A 20,440-nucleotide genomic window follows, 5' to 3' on the forward strand; every position below is an offset into this window, starting at 1 on the left:
GCGCATCAATGTCAATCAAATTATTAACTCGTCAAGATTCTGTAAAATATATACATCGAATTAAAAAAAACCGAACCGGAAAGCGGTGCATATATTTTCTGCGTGCGAAGGAACCCAACTTTGTTAAGGTCCTGGGTGCTAAACATCGTCTGGCTAGGATAGTGCTTGGATGGGGGACCTTCTGGGTACTTCCGGTTTCGTGGAGCACGGTGAGAATTCTTTCTCTGTCAAGAACCACGGGAACCTGCTCTGTTGGGGTTCACCTTTGGTCAAGTCCCAGAATACTCTGAAGGGTCCCTTTTGAGGCATGTGGCAAGCCATGGACTCCCTTAAAAAAAATCCCAGCGCTTCACCAGAAGTCAGCCAGTTGCCTTATCTGGCACCCAGATGGTGAAATTTTCATTCGACACGCTAAAGCTCTGAAGATCGGGAAAATTTTCAACATCTGGAAGGTTTACATTACAGAATTTTGCGAGACCGCGTCAAGAATTTTGCAGCGGGAGGTCTGATAACCCAGCCCTCGTTTTCGGGGATTGGCGGGTCCAACCGAAATATTTATAGGTTTACGCACAAGGGCTGTTGAACCCGACTGAGGGTGCGGCACATCAAAGGCCGACTATCATTCCTCTCCGATGGGAAATTGGCCCGCTCCCTTTAGAGCTTTAGCGTGGGCGGCCGCCAATCCGCCATCGGAATATCAGATAACCAGTTGCCTTAAAAGGCTCCACGCACTATCATGCCTATCATTATGACTACGAGGCCCAGACAGAGTTCGAATCTGACTGAATCTGGTCCAGTCCTCAATCCAGTCGTCCAGGTCAAAAGTTTTTTACCAAGTTTTAATTTTTTTATGTTTTTCGGGTGTAGAGAATTCAAAAAAGTGGTCGAAGGTCTGTCTAAGATCGCGTAAGGTTGTCTAAAATGATTTTTGTTGGTGGGCCATGAGGTCGTAGTTTTCGAAGCTAGATAGAGTAGGTCGGGACATAGTCCGTATAGAAAACCGTTTTCTATTCGGACTATGGTCGGGATAAGAAGGGGATGAATGATTACCCTGAGTATCAGAGGTCAAGTTTTCAAAGAGAAAATATTAACCTCTGAGGACAAGGTGGTGTTTTTCAATCGGGTCGGGAAAGTCTCAATGTAATTGCTCAAAGTAACAAAATCAACCACGGGAGCGTTTTTCTACAAGATCTTGTATTAAAAAAAAACTTTGTCTTCACAGCTCGAATTTATTCGCGCTGTGATACTCACGGTAATGAATGATATGATGAGGGCGAGGTTACGTTACGCCCTTTCCGCCACACCGTTAAATCCGATCTTATGACATATCGGTTTTGTTAGTAGCCCGAATCTTTAGGTCGTGTGTAGATTGTAAATGACTCTCCAGGATTTTTTCTACTTTTTCTACTTCCTATCTTCCATTCTATCTCTTCGTCTTTTCTATTTTCTGACTTTCTGAGACTTGTTTTCTGATGATATCTACTAACTGTTCTATATTTCAAACTTTCTCCAAATACCGACCCGACCGGGATTCGAACTCACCAAATGAAAGAATCTCTGAACAGAAACCCAGCGCGCTGTCCGTTGAGCCACACTCGCACAGCAGAATACAAAATTTGTAAATACTTATAGAATGACAAAAAAGACGGGGGTAATGTTATTGTAATATGGGTAAAAGTACCCCTTTTTTAACCTGACTGAAATTCGAGCCGTTACTAGCAACCCTGCGGGGCCCAAGGCGCCGAGTATGCACCCGGCACAGTGACAAGCCGTTACTAGCAACCCTGACCCTACCTAACTGATGATAACAGAACCCCCGTCTCAATGGAACCACCATACCCCCGTCTAAACGTTTCCGCAGTTTGAAAAAATTTTCGCCTTGGTAGTCATTTACAATCTACCCGACACCGAATCTTTAACCCGAAACGAAAGTAACTTTTTCAAGGGAGTCAAGAGTCAAGAATTTTTGTAAGTTTTATTGGTTTTAAAAGTTTTTAATGTGAATTCTGTTTATTTTACAATCTTTTATTTGCATAGCTACTCTTTCTAAAGCTTGGTTTCCACTGTGTGATAACTTGTGATAGTGTGTGATAGTGTGTGACAAAAAACTTGAGATAAAATTTTGTTTAGTGGAAACGCATCTGTCATATCCGCTCGTAGAAAGAGGGAAAATTTGTGATAGCAAACTATGGAATTTGCTTTCTATTATATTTTTAACAAAGGAAAATTGAAATAACAAAGAAATGTGACGTAGAATACACCAGGTGTGTCGGGCGCCTTTTGAACTTTCTTGTCACACGTTATCTCACACAATTTTCGTGTTCTTGGATTGAAATTCATTTCAATCCAAGAACACACTATCACACATTGTCACAGTGTGATAACGCGTGATAAAAACTCTTTTTAAACGTTTCCACTATGAAATAGAATTTTATTTTGTGATAGTGTGTTCCAGACAGGCTGTCTGTCACACATTATTAGGGTGGACAGGCCAAAATTTTCCCCTCAATTTTTAGAAACCAAACTAATTTTATTTGAAAGTCCTTACCTTTGTGAGAAAAATGAGGGGTCATTTATTAGAATTGGTTAAGTATTCCCAAAGTTATTCCATTTTCAAAACACAAAAAAATCACCTTTTCAAAGAATCGCCTCCTTACACCACGCCAGCAAGAAATAATTTTCGGAAGCACCCAAATGGCGCCAAAAATGGCGGATGAAATCTAGTCTTCCGTGTGGCAGGGTGTGGGGAGTTTTGCTGGTGCGGTCTGAAAATCAGCCCGATGACTGTTAAACTTTAGCTTATCGCTAATGAGCTGGAAATGATAGCTAAAAACAAATTTCACCACTATAAAGCTGAAATCCTCAGCTTTCAGATGGTGTATGGTGCTTAAATGAAAAAATCCGCAATCTTGTTAAAAAATCGCAATTTCTTCTTATTTTTCGAAATTCCAGACGGCCTGCAGATTTTCAAATAAAGCACTTTGTGATAGATTGTAGCCTAATCTTACCCTGGGTTTACTAAAAAAACCGCGATTGAAAAGATGAACCAGCTCAATAGCGACAGCCATTTGTTTCAATGTGGGTCGAGAATTTTCCGGTGCCGTGGTCAGCGCTAAATCGCGTTTTCACCTTGACGTCAAAAAACATGAATATCTTTGGAAAGAAAATAGATACCTGGATACAGTTTTTTTTACTTGTTTCCCTGATAATTCCTGATTGATTTAAAAAAAGAATGAATAGATTTGGATGATTTAAAGGTAAGTACTAATGCATTGAAGTTCATTTTTGTAAATTTTCCCTCATTCCGCGCAAAAAATCCCGACGAGTGCGCACCCTAACATTATCACATGTTATCACACAGTGGAAACCAAGCTTAATGGAATCTTATCTTTTTTCCAGGCAATCTCAATAACTGTAGACTAAAACAGAGCTAGCTAGAGTGCATCGCCCTTGCAGTATAGACCTAACTCTTCACACAAAAATTACGGGAAACGAATGTTTGGACTTTGTACCCTATGCTGCACTCAAGCACTTAAGCCAAAGTCCCGCAAAGGCGGGACAAAGATCAGTTTTTTGAAGTTTGCAAACAAACGCCACATAGAAGATCTTTCAAATTCAGTATGTGAATAGAGCAGTAAAAAATACAACTTTTCTATTTTTCCTTTTTTTTTGCAAAAGTTCTAGGAATGAAAATAAAGGGATAATGATAATTGAATACCTTATTGGAACTAATTTTCGCGGGAACTAATTTTCGCGGTCGAAAAAAAATATCCGAAAAATTGCATTTCGCGGGTTTTAATTTTCGCGGTTTTTCCCATTCTGGAATTTTCGCGGGTTTTAATTTTCGCGGTTTTGCCCTTTTTTGGACAAATTTCTTTCATTTTCCTAGGGATTTTTCAAATTTTTCGATAAAATTGGAAAAAATTGTATTTCGCGGGAATTAATTTTGGCGGTTTTGAACTCTCAAAATTTTTCGCGGGATCAAATTTTCGCGATTTTGACGAAAAACCGCGAAAAACGCTAAAATTAAAACCCGCGAAAATTAGTTCCAGTAAGGTACTATCCATTGATGATCCGCGGCACTATCGTAAAGCTAGAATCGCTTCGCGTACTCTTCGCTTGAGAAAAGGATTGACAGATTGAAGTTTTTCATCCCCGCGGTGCGCGCCGCGCGGGAGCTCGGGCGCTCGGGCGCTCTGCTCAATCATCGGACCGCGCTAAAAATGGTAGACTGAGCTTTGATAGATCATTTCGATGGAAGTTGTTGGAATGTTTACAAGGCTCTAGACAGAAAATCGTTTGTTTTATTGTCAATGATGACAGTGCGGTTATTAATTTTGTTACATGTTAGATCTGACAAATTGATGTTTGTAAGTGCACTTTATAGTTTTGATTCCCATTGAAGAATCATATTCTGGTTTTCATGTTATTAGATGCTGTTTTAGAGCTTTAGGTCTACACTGCCTTGTGTTTTTTGTCGTGCATCAAAATCCAGGGTTTTGACATCACTTTTTAACGTCACAAAAAGCTGTTTTTAAAATTTGTAATGTTTTTGCCACTTAGATTACTCTTTGCAGTCTGACCTGGGTCTGACAGTCTGACAGTTTTTAAATGTTTGGAAAGCAAGAAGGGCAGTATATAGATGGTATAGACTTTACAAAAATATTAGAGGCGGCAATCACAAATATCTTCGTTTCGCGTCACCCGACACCCGGCCGACTCTCGAATTAAGAAGTTCTTGGGCCATTCCAGAAAATCTTTGTTACCCCCCTCCCCTTGTACTTTTGCAAAATGTATCGGAAATTCCACTCTTTCAGTCTGGGAAATCCTCTCAATTGCACGCTTATGTTCCAAGGCCATATAAGCGCGCAATTGCACGGTTATCAAAATGGCAGAATGTTTAAGCGTGTAATTACACGCTTATCGAAATTGTTCTGAAACGGGCGGTAAGCGTTAAGCAAGATTGACGGGTGACGGCTTTTGCGGTAAGCGTGTAATTGCTAGGGTGCACACCACTCGTCGGGATTTTTTGCGCGGAACAAGGAAGAATTTACAAAAATGAACTTAGATGCATTAGTACTTACCTTTAAATCATCCAAATCTGTTCATTCTTTTTTTTTAAATCAATCAGGAATTATCAGGGAAACAAGTAAAAAAAACTGGATCCAGGTATCTATTTTCTTTCCAACGCGATTTAGCGCTGACCACGGCACCAGAAAATTCTCGACCCACATTGAAACAAATGGCTGTCGCTCTTGAGCTGGTTCATCTTTTCAATCGCGGTTTTTTTAGTAAACCCAGGGTAAGATTCCAACTCTATCAAATACAATAAATGTCTTGACAAATCGTGCAAATTTGTACATGTCAAGGGAACACTAACTGTTAAAATACAGGAAAGATACAAATTTGAGAGTCCCTGGCGAAATTCCTGATGCCAGTGATAAGGAGAGGGATTTTCTAATACTCATCCAAAATCTGAAAAACGAGATTTTACAGACAATGGACAAAAAGTTTGCATTGCAGAGATGAACAAAAATCAACCTCAACCACCACCAAGGCTTATGAATCAAGTCCCAAATTTCAACCAATGGTCAACTCAACCAATCTTTCAACACCACATGGACAACCAGCATATGATGCAAGCTTAGAATCATTTACTCTACTCAACATTCAAGGACTAAAACCATTAACTGTCCAATCATCTGTCCCATTTGTAAGTGATATTTTACATGAGAAAAATTCACTTTTCATCGCTCTAACTGAGACGTGGCTTGCTGATCACAAGGATGCAGAAGTTGAAATTAACGACTACTTCATAATTAGAGCAGATAGATCACGAACCAAAAAGAAATATGGTCGACACAGTGGAGGAGTAGCACTTTACATTAGAAACGACATCAGTTCAACCTTTAAACCAGTGTTGCAGTATTCAAACGGTGTGAATGGACTGCTAATTGTTCACTCCAAGAAATTAAACATATTGATATCTGTTATTTATCGACAACCAGATGACTCATCTCATGGTCATCCATCAACCTCGAAAGAATTTTCTGAAATATTAAAAAAGATGAGAGATACTTTTAATACTTTTGCGGAAAATACCTTACCAGACATATTCTTGCTAGGAGATTTTAACCTTCCACATGCATCCTGGCCTTGTGGGAGTTCTACAAAAGGAGCTTCTAGTGATGAGAAGCAATGTTTATATCTGTTAAGTGAACTTGCAAATGAATTTACGTTACAACAGTGTATCCTTAAGGAAACACACAAAGATGGCAATATACTTGACTTAGTATGGACAAACAACCGTGAATTAGTACATAGCTACTCATGCATCCCAACGAACCCAAACATAACGCACCATTCATCTGTAAATTTTAACATTCATAAAACTATAGAAGCAGTAACTGAAACAAACGACAGAATTCCAAGTAACTCATTTGAAAAATTCAATTTCTATCACGAAGAAATTGCCTGGGAATCTGTAAAAAATGAACTGTCTCAAATTGACTAGGACAATGAATATTATGAATTAAAATCTGTAGAAAAATTTGAAAAACTGTTGAAAATATGCGAAAAAATCGTAGAAAAATTTGTTCCAATTAGGAAACCTTACAAAACGAACAAAAATAAAATAATTCCGAGAGAAAGGAGGATTCTAATGAGGAGGCGTTCTAAGCTAGAAAAAAGATTCATCTCAGCAAGAAACTGTTTTCAGATTAAAAAAAATCAAAACCCAACGCGTTGATATTGAAAAACAATTACAAACCTCATACAGGAAGAGTACTATAACTGCAGAAAAGAAAGCTTGTGAGGCGATCAAACTAAATCCAAAATATTTCTTTTCTTATGCGAAAAGACATAGTAAGACCAAAGCTAGAATTGGTCCTTTGATAGATAAAACAACAAACAATTTTGTGTCTGACAGTAAAAAAATGGCAGACATTCTTCAAAAACAGTACCAATCAGTCTTCAGTACACCACTCGAAAACGCAAAATATAATGATAAAGACAGTGATTTTGTTTTGACTGATATTGATTTTACGAAAGAGGACTTTGTTGAGGAGATTGGAACAATATCCAAAAATGCAGCACCAGGACCTGATGGTTTTTCTGCTCTCTTTCTCAAAAATTGTAGTCAAGAACTAGCAACTCCTTTTTGTTCAATCTGGAGAGAGTGTTTTGATAACGGGGAAACACCACATCTCTTCAAAGACAGTCATATCATTCCTATTTACAAAGGTGGGGACCAACAAGGTGAAGCCCAAAATTATCGACCAGTGTCACTAACCTCGCACATAATGAAAACCTTTGAAAAGATTGTGCGAAAAAACATTGTTAATTATCTAGAAGAGAATAACATTTTTAATGACTCCCAACATGGCTTTCGACAAGGTAGATCTTGTTTGAGTCAACTCCTTGAACATTATGATACAATACTATCATACCTTGAGAGAGGTATTAATGTCGACACAATTTATTTGGACTTCAGTAAGGCATTCGACAAAGTTGATCATGCAATTTTGTTACACAAATTGTCACTGCTCGGGATCAAAGGAAAGCTATTGCGATGGATTGAATCGTTTTTGAAAGGCAGAAAACAATCTGTTGTTGTAAATGGTTTCAAATCCAAAAGTGCCCCTGTCATATCAGGAGTACCTCAAGGAACAGTACTTGGGCCAATTTTGTTTCTTCTGATGATTTCTGATATTGATGATAATATCAGGTATATATTCAATCCTTGCAAGCTTTGCTGACGATACTAGAATGCTTAAAGAAATCCAAGGAATAATTGACACGTTCAAGTTGCAACATGATCTCAACATAGTTTATGATTGGACTGAGAACAATAACATGAAACTAAATAGTTGTAAATTCGAACATTTGAAATACGGTAAAGATACTGAATCAAAAAGTTTATCAACCTACTTCACTAACAACAAAACCGTAATTGAAAACAAAAACTCTGTCAAAGATCTTGGAGTGTGGATGAGTAGTGACTGCTCATTCACTGATCACATCAATAAAATGATAGCAAAAGCAAAGGACATTTCTAGTTGGATTTTGAGAACATTCAACAACAGAAGCAGTGATGTTATGATAACGTTATGGAAATCCTTAGTTCTCCCTCACCTCGACTACTGTATTCAGCTTTAGTCACCAAACAGCATCCACCAAATAGAACAGATTGAATCAGTACAAAAGAACTTCTTCAATAAAATCAGAGGCCTTAGTGCTTTCGATTATTGGGAATAATTGAAAATGTTGAAAATGTATTCTCTACAAAGGAGGAGAGAGAGATATAGAATTATTTATATTTGGTCGATACTAGAGGGTATAGTACCAAATTTCAGCCACACTGAAGGAGATGGCACTGTAAAAGGTGGTGTCTCGTCTTCAACTACAAGCCGTCATGGTCGAAAATGTGAACTACGAACAATCGAACGAAGTAGCTTTCGCAAATTTATTTGTGAGAGCTTAGCTGTACAGGGTCCAAAACTCTTCAACAGTATTCCCTCTGACATACGAAATATCACTGGCTGTTCAAAAGATTCCTTCAAGAAACGACTCGATAAATATCTGTGCTCTATACCCGACGAACCTCACACTACGTCGCGACAAACAAGATTGGCTGAATCAAATGCTCTTTTCGATCAGATTATACGTGTTGGGCTCAACGAGCTGGACAGATGAATATCATCAAATCAAACTGAAGTAAGTAAGATTAGGCTACAATCTATCACAAAGTGCTTTATTTGAAAATCTACAGACCGTCTGGAATTTCGAAAAATAAGAAGAAATTGCGATTTTTTAACAAGATTGCGGATTTTTTCATTTAAGCAGCATACACCATCTGAAAGCTGAGGATTTCAGCTTTCTAGTGGTGAAATTTGTTTTTAGCTATCATTTCCAGCTCATTAGCGATAAGCTAAAGTTTAACAGTCATTGGGCCGATTTTCAGACCGCACCGGCCAAACTCCCCACACCCTGCCACACGGAAGACTAGATTTCATCTGCCATTTTTGGCGCGATTTTGGTGCTTCCGAAAATTATTTCTTGCTGGCGTGGTGTAAGGAGGCGATTCTTTGAAAAGGTGATTTTTTGTGTTTTGAAAGTGGAATAACTTTGGGAATACTTAACCAATTCTAATAAATGACCCCTCATTTTTCTCACAAAGGTAAGGACTTTCAAATAAAATTAGTTTGGTTTCTTAAAATTGAGGGGAAAATTTTGGCCTGTCCACCCTATAATTGGCCCAGCGTTAGCGAACGGGCCTTTCAAAAGCAACTGTCTGTTTGTCCGTCCCACTTTCGTTTTCGTTTCACAAAAACCGGGCTCCTTCTAAATTGTAGACTAGCAAGTATCCGTATTGCGTGTTGTATTCAGTGAAGGGAGTGAGTCTGTTGCAAGTGGAGCTGCAGAGTGAAATACAACGATTAGTTACTAGTCTATCTAAGTTGTTGTTGTTGTAGATCTCGCGCTCTTTGCATTTTATAGCTCAAAATGGCGGATTAAGTGGAGACAAAGTTTTTTTCTCCTCCTGAAATATCAGACCAACTCTGACATTTTCAGACGCTGTTGTTTCATTGATTGTTGCTGTTTACAGATTTATTGATATACAATCGTTATTTTTCGTGATTATTCATCCTTTTACTGTGTTGTTTGCTGCTTGCTCATTTGTATAACAAGAGGTATGTATTTTTTTTGGAATAAAATTTTCAGATCGAGTAGAATAGGCCACAAAACGTCTAATCCTGACCACCCCTTTCTAATCCCGACCTACCTCTAAAATAAACAATTTTTCCAAATTTAGATGGTATAGGGGACGACGCTTAATAGAGGGCGGTGCTTGATAGAGGGAATTCTGTGGTCGCGGCCTTGTCTGATCAAACACAATCGAACATCATTGTCCATGAATCGAATGAATCAAACGTAATTGACAGTCAATCAAACCAATCATTAACGCACGTCCCTGGCAACCCCCAGAAATTTTCCTTTCCTCTTGCCTTTTCTTCTTATTACGATATGCATGATACAGTAATTATGCATGGCTTTATCATTGTTTTTATGGCTGGACTACATAATTATTCACCAGGACGTCCTCTTTGAAAAAAGGTCTATTCTCTTTTACATCTTTGGGGTCTTTGACGAAAGATTTTCGAATTTTTTATTGGCATTTGGCCGATTAGGGGGGCGGGGAGGAGTTCCAACTACATGCCGATAAAAAAGCAAGTATTGTGACGAAAATCTTTTTAGCCAATTTCTTTCTGATTTCGTCCACAAACTTCACTGAAAGCATACAATTTCACTTGCTTTCACCATTGCGCACAAATTCGCAACTTTAAAAGTACAGTTTTGAATTAGCTTTGATAAAAAAACTCTTTTTTCATTGGCCAGCGCAGTGCCTTTTCTTACAAAATGGTGGGAATTCATTGCGTCTTTTTTAAAACTTTTGGAACTAATTTTCACGGTTTTTCTCAAAAATTATTATTGTAATTTTTATGTGTTACACCAGGATCAACTGTGAAAATTTTAGAATTGGACTAACCTCAAAAATTAATTCCCGCAAAATGCAATTTTTCTGATTTTTTCACGGACCAAAATTAGTTCCCTTTAAGGTACATAGAATAAACATAGCAGAAATATTGATCGTGTTCAAAAATAAAGGCCTGTTTTGTGACATTTTCAAAGTTGGCTGACAATTATGTTAATAAAATGAGTATTTTTGGTGGCTAACCGTTTATTTTTCACCAAGGATAAGTAGAATGATTAACCTTTCCAATTGTTTTGGAGCGAAATTAAGTGGCTTACTAGGTTACAAGATATTTCAAGATAAGCTATGAGTCGTTTATGTGGCTGACAACACTGGTGGCTTTTTGAAACCAACCAGTTTCAAAATGTTGCACTTTTATCTGTTTTGAGATAATATGATACCTCTAGTTACCGATTCAAGTGTCATTTTCAAACAAACCATTTCCTCCTTTGAGGTGGCTGACAAAATACATATTTGGACATATTTGGACCTGGCACCACACATTTTACTCATTTTACCATTTTTTTCATCAAAATATGTTCTTTGTGTAAATACTGATCATCATATAAAATTTCAACGTTATATTTGAAATATTTTTCAAGTTATTCAAGAAATACTATATTTTTGAGTTCACTAAATGTCACACTATTTTTGAATATGATCTATTATTAGAACAGCCTTTCATCTGCTTCAAAATGGTTATAAAATCAGATAAAATTGGTAAATTTTCAAATTCTTTGATGTTAAATTAATATTTCTTCTTTTCAGCTTGAAAACCAACTTCGTGGACAACTCCTGACCAGTTGTCATCTCTGTCTTAACCATCATTATGACTGATTTATTCAGGTTGGTACTTACTGAGATAGAGGGGGAATTGAAAGCATAGGTCTAACTTGACATCATTTTTCATTGCTTGCAGCAGGAACATGTAATAGCAAAGCTGGATGATGAACAAGAACTCCTTAGGAAACTGCATCTTTGTCTTTTCTATTGTTAACTGTTCATAATAGAAACCATCTCTGTACCCTTTAAGTGTTCTATTTTTATAAGAAAAAAAGGCCAGGAAAACTTTTCATACAGTAATTCTGCTCAGATTTTAACTGTTTTCATGGAAAAAAGATTCCCAGTAAGTAAATAGTCAAGAGCTTTCTCGTAAATGAAATTTATTTTTATCAGCATGTGCCATGAATTTGACTGGCTTTTTGTGATTTTTCTTGAATAACTTTGCATGTAAATAATTTTCTTTGACTTATTAATTTCCAATTGATATCATGATGAATAGTATACATCTTTCTAAATTCCTTTTTTATTTCTTTTTACAGATTTCAAGACCAAAGGGTTACTAAACCCCTACTGAAGGGTTAAACCCTTCAACCAACCTACCTCAGATTACTTGGCATCACCAGATTACCTGGAACAACCGCAGATTACTCGGCATTACTAGATTACTCGGCATTACTAGATTACTCGGAATTACTAGATTGCATGGAATTACTAGATTACTCGGAATTACTAGATTACTCGGCTAATCAAAACTTGCGACATTATCAGATTACTCAGCTTACGAAATCGACTCAGCTTACTTAACTTACTCTTCATATTCAGCTCACTTAATATTTATCTACTAGTATCGAAATTTAAATAAAGAAATTTGAATTAAAAACCAAACTTTATTTTACATTGGAAAAACAAACTTTATTTTATATATAATAGGAAAAACAAACTCTATTTTGCATAGGAAAAACTAAACTTTATTTTACATAGGAAAAACAAACTGTATTTGATCTGGGGTTATTAGAGACAATGGAGTGTTTGAAATTTTTTCTTTGTTTATGAAATGTTATTTCTTAATTACATGCATGTTCTGTTGAAAACAATTTTTAACTTGAGAATCAACTTTTAGACCTTTTATTACATGTGTCATAAAAAGCTAAAATAGTTAATTTTTTTGTAAATTAATGTACCAAGAGAATTTAATTGGCTTTCTTTTGCAGATGACAATAAGAATTTTGCACTTCACTTAGAGGCTTTTTGAAAACACGCTTCACACAAAATCTCTCTAAACGTAACAAACACTACTATCGTCAGCTACATAAAGAAGTAGGGTTTGGTACAGGCTAAGGAAAAACCAAACTTTATTTTACATTGGAAAAACCATATACACAAAAAACCGTTATATTTTTTTTAAAGGTTATGTACTATAGGTTATATACTAACATAAGTATTCCCGTTTCATGTTGAGCACATATTTCGTATCAGACCAGATATCGGCTTATTGTTCTTTTTTGCTGAGATAAACAAATATTTTGGATTTCTCTCTGTTTTCTATCAAAAATTGCTTCACATTTGTATCTATTCAATACGAAAGAGCTTGTAATCTAAAAAAGCTGAGTTAGCAAACGAAATCATTATACCTAACTTTATACTTTGCATAGGAAAAACTAAACTTTATTTTACAAAAACCAAACGTTATTTTATAAAAGAAAAACTATTGAACAAAAAATTATACTCTGTTGTTGCATTTGATATATAGGTGATGCGCATCGTCTCGTTTATTGTTGCCCCAGCTAATCCCCGTCTTTGTATTTTCTTTTTTGATTATGCAACATTGTAGAGCATTGTACGATGACCCCTAACACGTTTTTACTACTTTTCGCTTTTGCTGGGTCTTCACGCCCAAGGGGCTACTTGTTGCACGCTTTAAAATTTCCTGTATTTTTGACACTCAATTCCTTCCGAAAGCTCTGTTGAATTTCAAAAGCCTAGGGCAGTTTTACTCAAAATTTATCGTAGAAGAAGATTCCGTAAAAATGGATTGCCCGTTAAACCATGCCTTCGCCCAAATTAGAGAATTCTGAACCCCTTGAAATCCCTAAGCAATTTCAACCGGGGCGGGAGCGGGCATAAATTATAACCATGCAATTGCGCGCTTACGCCCTCGGAACATAAGCGTGCAATTGAGAGGATTTGCCAGACTGTCTTTTTTTGCATTTTTTAATTCAATTGCCTTGGAAATTCATACATTTTCTTCTCTCGCCTTGGAAATTTCGAATTTTTTTGAAAACTTTTGTCCTCGGAAATCCTGTGTCGTCTGCCCCCCTGCTACAGACAAATTCTGGAATGGCCCTTTCAGATTCAGTATATATGTGAATAGAGCAGTAAAAAATACAACTTTTCTATTTTTCCTTTTTTTTTGCAATCAATTCGCTTGAGAAGATGATTGACAGATTAAAGTTCCCGTGCGGGAGCTCGCAAGTCTTCTGCAAGCGTTCTCGGCTCAATCCTCAGACCGCGCTAAAAATGGTTTAGCTGTGACAGATCATTTTGATGGAAGTTGTTGGAATGTTCACAACGCTCTTGACAGAAAATACTTGAAATTTTGTTAGATCTGTTATAGTTTTGATACCCATTGAAGAATCATATTCTGGTTTTCATGTTATTAGATGCTGGTTTAGAGCTTTAGAACTAGCCTGAAGGGAATATAATATCATGCCATACCATACTGTCAACTACTCTTGGGACTATCTGACAAAACAACATAGGACGGCAATTCGGCCACCATTTCACCGAACCTCCAGAGTCATTTGATTTGACTCAATGAACGGCGTATTAAAAAATACACGAAAACAAATTTGTTGTCAAAGAGATTTAACAGTAAGGGAAAATACAGACCAGATATCAACCAGTCCCATGTTTCGACCAATCATCCCAAGTTAGAGCAGTTACAGTACTCTCCTGCTGCCATGCCAGAGTACCGTGAAGTTGGGTAACTTGCAATAGTGGAGGCTAACATGCATAGCCCTCAAATGAATAACCTGGCTGGTCATTAAAATACGAAGTTAAATCAAAACGAAAATGGTAGAGTAGAGCTGCGAGCAGAGCTGCGTAGCTCATTTGTTTTGAAATTTTGCTACTTTGATTGGTCAGTCATTTGATGGCTATGCAAGTTTCCCTCCACTGATGCAAGTTACTCAACTTCACGGTAGTGGTTTAGAAGGCTAACTTGAAAACCCTGAAACTCCTCTCTTTCAAATGATATTAAAATTGTTTGATTCTAGAGTTTAGAAAAAAAAGTCTAGGGTATTTTACAAAAACAACCTTTTCCCGCTGTAACCTAAGAATTATCAATTTTGCCAGTATGCAGAGTATGGCAAGGCTGCACTCAAGGAAAAATTTGGAAATACCAAGTTCCGTACTGGAAGAACGCACCTGATAAATTTTGGTCCGGACAAGGTGCATCTATGCCTTGGAAATTGGCAAAAGAATTGCTAAAATTAGCTGCACTGAAATAGCAGAACTCTGCACTTGGGATAAAAAAACCGTCTGCACTTGCACCTGAAAACCTCAAATTTTGCACCTGCACTCAAGATCTCGAGCAAATGAGCCACACTCTACAAATTGGCAATTTTGTAGTGTTTTAAAAGTAAGGAAAATCTTTCTTGTAATTTCCTAGTACTCTAAGAAGAAACTTCATTAGTCTTTCCAACATAAATATCTAGCTAGCTCGGGGCTGTCCACATAGTACGTACGCACTAAGGGGAGGGGGGTCTTCTCAAAAGCGTATGCTTGCGTACAGGGGGAGGGGAGGGGTCGAAGGAAAGAAAGATAACCCTTGTTTTTTTTTGTAGACTTTTACGCTTCTTATACGCATCAAGGAAAAGAAAAAGTTTCTTAATAAACATTGAGTTTCATGTTGAAAAAAGGGCCAAACTAAGCGATTTAAGGGGGGTATAGCCATTTGCGTACGCTTGCGTACTTTGGGGGAGGGGGTACTCGATTTTCGACATTTTAGTGCATACGTACTTTGTGGACAGCTCCCTGTGACTTCCAATATTATTTCTTTATGACAAGCGAGCTTGCCTCAAAGATGTGTCACTCTTCAGAAGCAAAAAACAGTGTAGATGGGAACTTCAATAATCCGGGATTACAATTTTACCATATTTTTAACAATTTTTGCCTCCTTAACCAAGACCCCACAACCTCTTAACCTTTAAGGAAGATCAAAATAGAGTTTTTCAGTGTTCCCAAAAAAACGCATCACCAAAACTTTTTCATCTTCACATAGGGGAGGGGGGCACGCAGTTACTACAAGACAGTATGACACTTACTACCGTGGTGGTACTGTTTTCAAAAATTTTGTACTTGGTACATTTCAGTGGGCAATTAAAGAACTAATGGGTGCAAGTTAAGGTTGGTTCGAAATTTCTTTGTTTTTTTATGAAGTTTAAATAGATGTTTCATTAGGTTTCATTGTAGTTTATGATTAATTAGGATTAATTCATATTTTAATGAAGAGATGGAAAGTATTATTTAATGCATTTTTGCAAAATATTTTGACAAGGCCTCTTAAAACTGTTAAAAATAAGTACAGTTAACTTGGGAGTTTTCCTTGTATAGGTTACTTTCCACAGCAGAAATTTGAGAATTTAGTTTACCAGGCCTATAATGTATTGGTGTATGGTCATCTGGGATAATTTGGTCCTTTTCATGATTTCTAATGAAAAAAATTAGGAAGAAAAAAATCATCTCTGGCTGTTAAGTGTGTTCACATTCTGTAATTATATTTTTTCTTTCTTTCACTGAAAGAAATGTGTTGCTATTAATTACAAAAAGCTGTAGTACTTTGTGATTTTTTTCTTCTAAGAATTAACTAACTTTTCATTCAAATAAATTGATTTAATATGCATAACACTATTTATTTGATCTTTAACGTCCAGAAAGCATGCTAAATAAACAAACTTTTTAAAGAGTTATATAGGAACAATGTAACAGTTTGAATGAGTCATGAGTAAAGTTTTTTATAAAGAAAGTTTCATTTGTTATCTATTTGGTTCTTATGAGAAAAAAAATGCGGCCGGGTGACGACGAAAAAAAATTTCACCCGGCCGGTGAACCAAAAACCTTTTTTTCTTTTAGGGTCGGCCTGATCAGACATTATGTCAAACCCATATTTTCAGTCCCTTAAAAAATTTAAACAAATTAAAAGATTATTTACGTAAATTTGAAATTAGCATTGTTATTTCAGGCCCTGAAAAAATGGTGTTATTATTATGAATTTGGATTCAGATGAAGAGGATTTTCTAGCTGCTAGAAATTGTCTAATTAGATTATTCTAACATATAGTTTTGATGTTTCAAAAAAAGTTTCACATGTCCCCATAAAAATCAATTATTGTATGTAGTTTTAGAAGGAACTTTCCAAGCTTTAGTGTCAGGAAGAGCTGCAATTGCTTTGATTATATTTTGACTGAATTCTGAGATCAAGATACTATGGTTTGAAATCATAGTAGTCTCATCATCAAACAAGGCACCTTATCTCTAAAAAGTATGTCCCTTATTTACCCCGAAGTCAAATCTTAATCTTTGGGTAATTATGGGACATTAAAGTTTGAGTTTGAAGTGTTTATTTTTTATAAGAAAACTACAAACTTGATTTTCTAGTTATATGGAATCATAACTACACTGTAAGTCTTACAAAACCTGCAAAGGTTTGCACCTAAATGTACTTCAGTTGGTCTAGATGGCTCTATACAAATATTACTGATCGAAGTGTCCCTTATTACCCCAAAATAGGAAAAAAGCTGGTGTAAAAATGGGGCACTAACTTTGTTGAAAGTCCTTTAAATGATAGCACTTGGATTTAAAGTCACCAAGTGGATGCAAAACCTCAAATATCATGACCTTTTGGAAAGATATCTGGGTTTTTCAAAATCACCCCAAAATGTGGGATATTTACAGGACACCTTTAAAATAAATTTTAGGAACATCTACTAATTTTCAAGGAAAAGTAATAAATCTTGTGTAATGTCATACTTTGATAAATGAAATATCAAAAGATCTGATCTCTAGGATTAATACTTTCAGAGTAATGCCCAAATAAGTCAAAATCGTCCCGTAATTACCCTAGATGACTATACTTAGTAACAGAAAGCAATTCACATCACTAAATGGAATCGAATCCAACCTTGAAAGAGTCGAATATGGTGTTCCGCAAGGATCTCTAATTGGACCACCAAGTTTTTCCATCAACGTAAACGATATGAGTGATTGTATTGAAAGTGATTTAGACCAGCTTGCAGATGATTCAACAACCTATACTACTGGACCAACTGCTGATGATGTTCTTGACAGCCTCCAAAACAGTGCTTGTCAATTAGAGAGTTATGCCAAACGAAACTCCTTAACGATTCACCCTGATAAATGCAAAATCTTGGTCATGTCAAGAAATCGTTTCATTGGTCCATACAAAAATATTACTCTGTGTGGAGCAAGTGTTGAAATTGTTAGCTCCACCAAATGTCTGGGAGTTACTATTGATGACAAGTTGGAATGGGAGGAGCATGTTCGAAAAATTACGAAATCTTTTAGTATTAAACTGAAGAAACTTTATCAAATGAGAAACATGCCATACCCTACCTTATCAACAATATATTTTCAAGGCATATTACCCTCTGTTATCTACGGTATACTCATTTGGGGAAATTGTTCTGAGAATCTTATGTCGTATGTCGAGAATGTCCACATAAAGGCTGCACGGTTCATAAATCGAGTCAAAAAGTCTGTTCGTGATAATGCTGTCCTAGCCAGTGTCAAATGGAAACCCATTATCTATTATTACAAGCGAAGTATTGCATGTAAAGTTTACAAGATACATAACAACTTTGGTTCTCCATTACTCTCTGACCTGATTGTTAAAACGAAATCAAGAAAGTCTCGCAATACACTGAAAATCGATATGTCTCCATTCAAATATGTTGCTTTCAAACGTTCATTTCGCTACAGAAATGCTATTGTATGGAACAATATTCCAGACAGAATTAAAAATATGGACAATTTCAAATCCTTCAAGAAGGATCTGAAAAAATCAGACTGCCTTGAAAAAGTTAATTTTAAAATGACAGGAAGAGCTCTTCTTCACGAAGACTTCATTTACTACTAAAGTTATATCATATATATCATAACCGAAAACATATTTATTATTTTTATATTTTATATATTTATAAAAACATAACATATACATATTTTTTACATATTCTAAATCCTCTTCATTAATTTCTCAGACACACTTTAATTAACCTAGCCTTAGTCTTATTTTGCATAAAACACATTTCGCCTTTGCAGCGGTTTTACTTTTTTGTTTCTTAGCCTGCAGGTCCACATCAGTTTTTACTGCCAATATATATAGAATTGTATATAGCTTGTATATATAGTTTTGTATATAGAACCTGACCTGTGTTGACAAATAAATTAATAATAATAATAATAATAATAATAATAATAATAATAATAATAATAATACTTTCATTGTTCTATGAAAGTGAAAGTAAACAGAAATATTACTTTACAATGTCACAAAGCTGCATAGGAGTGGTGTCTTTGATATTTCCACCCGAAAATGGGAGTGGTACCTGAATTATTTCCCCGGAAAACAGTGTGTAGTAAGTGCAATGGGTGGTGGTCCTAAAAAAAGGACTGAAAAGGCACTTACTACACATCATGTCTTGTAGTAACTGTGTGCCCCCTGCTTCACAGGATCGATTCTCAACCACAAAATAAATCTTAATTGGTCAATGCACATTAGGTTTTATTTCTGACGTTTAAAAAAAATGATTAGCTCGCGTTCCCGCGCGGAAGAATAAAGATAGACAGCAATCTTGCGCAGATGGCGCCATTTAGCTTCCACCTTATTTTGCACCCACGATAGAATAATCCAAATACGAGGGTGTTACAATATTCGTCTGGGAGAACGCAGCAACCTATATATTGACTCATCAGTTCTGCATATTAAAATTACTCCACCATCAAGCCAGAAATCAATTTTAACAATGCTAACAGGCAATATTTTAGAAAGGCAGGACAGCGTCCGTTGGTAATCAAAGAGCACTTTTTCTAGTGTTTTCCACTAAAAAGGTTGATTTTACCAAAGTTTCAGTGATTTCAGCATCAAATAACTGGACACTTAAAGGGGAATTAACGTTTCAAAATTGTCAACAAATAAATTACAGATTCAAATAGAGTTCATTGAGACAATTTCAAATATATATGGTTTATAGGGCTTTACTCTTCTACATCCGGAATAAGAGTTGTTTGAAAATTCCCTTGCGTTGCTATGGATACGAAAAATGTGACGTAGCATACGCCCTGTGTTTCTCTTTTTTTATAAGGGAAGAGTGGTGAATGATGATTTAAAATGCAGTTTTTGAGTTTCTTTTTACCGTTAGAAAGTTCACTGCACCTTTGGAATACTAACTAGACTCTCCTAGTATTATTTCTTAAACGTTTTGCTATAACTACTCTAAAAAAGATTAATTTCTTATGTTTTTTATCTCTTTTACAACCAAATAGAGTGTAACAGTAAGAATATTTGGAGCACATGTGACGTCACAAAATCAACAGAGGGGGAGTTTTTCTCCATTGTAGAGTCAAAATTGTGAGAAATTAAAGATTGAATAACTCAATGAATAAAAGACATTATGAAGTGGTTCTTTTTTTGTTCGATCAAATTTTTCTTCCTCTTTAATGTTTCGAAAAAAAATCTCAGGGTTAATTCCAAACGTTAATTCCCCTTTAAAGGGCATAAAAAATGGCCTGGCTAATTTGAACAAAAGCTCTTCTTCTTACAAGTTGCAGACTTGTTTCTACTCATTCTCTTTTGGCATTTTTCATCTTCAAAATAAATAAAAATTTACAGATTAATCCTTGGGAGAATTTAATGTCTAAAAATGAATTACCATTGATACAAATAAAGTTAAATAAGATAAGGCTACCTTCGAAAGCTAAATTTTTAAGACAGGCTTTGTTTCTCTACATACATACCTCTTACAACCTCTTACAATCTCAATTTAATAAACTTTATTATTTTTTTTCTTCGCAAAATAGAATGCACACAAAAAACAATGCAACAACT

The 20,440-nt window shown here is 36.0% G+C and overlaps 1 long non-coding RNA gene across 1 annotated transcript; it reads left to right on the top strand.

Moving 5' to 3' along the window:
* The first annotated feature begins 9,418 nt into the window (after positions 1 to 9,418).
* LOC136821201 (uncharacterized) lies at positions 9,419 to 12,709 on the top strand. The gene is made up of 3 exons (XR_010848707.1): positions 9,419 to 9,692; positions 11,303 to 11,380; positions 11,857 to 12,709. It is a non-coding gene; the product is annotated as an uncharacterized lncRNA (long non-coding RNA).
* The last annotated feature ends 7,731 nt before the right edge of the window (positions 12,710 to 20,440 follow it).

The sequence above is a fragment of the Clytia hemisphaerica genome, unplaced genomic scaffold (genome assembly GCF_902728285.1).
Source record: "Clytia hemisphaerica strain Z4C2 unplaced genomic scaffold, Clytia hemisphaerica genome assembly, whole genome shotgun sequence".
Classification (NCBI taxonomy): Eukaryota; Metazoa; Cnidaria; class Hydrozoa; order Leptothecata; family Clytiidae; genus Clytia; species Clytia hemisphaerica.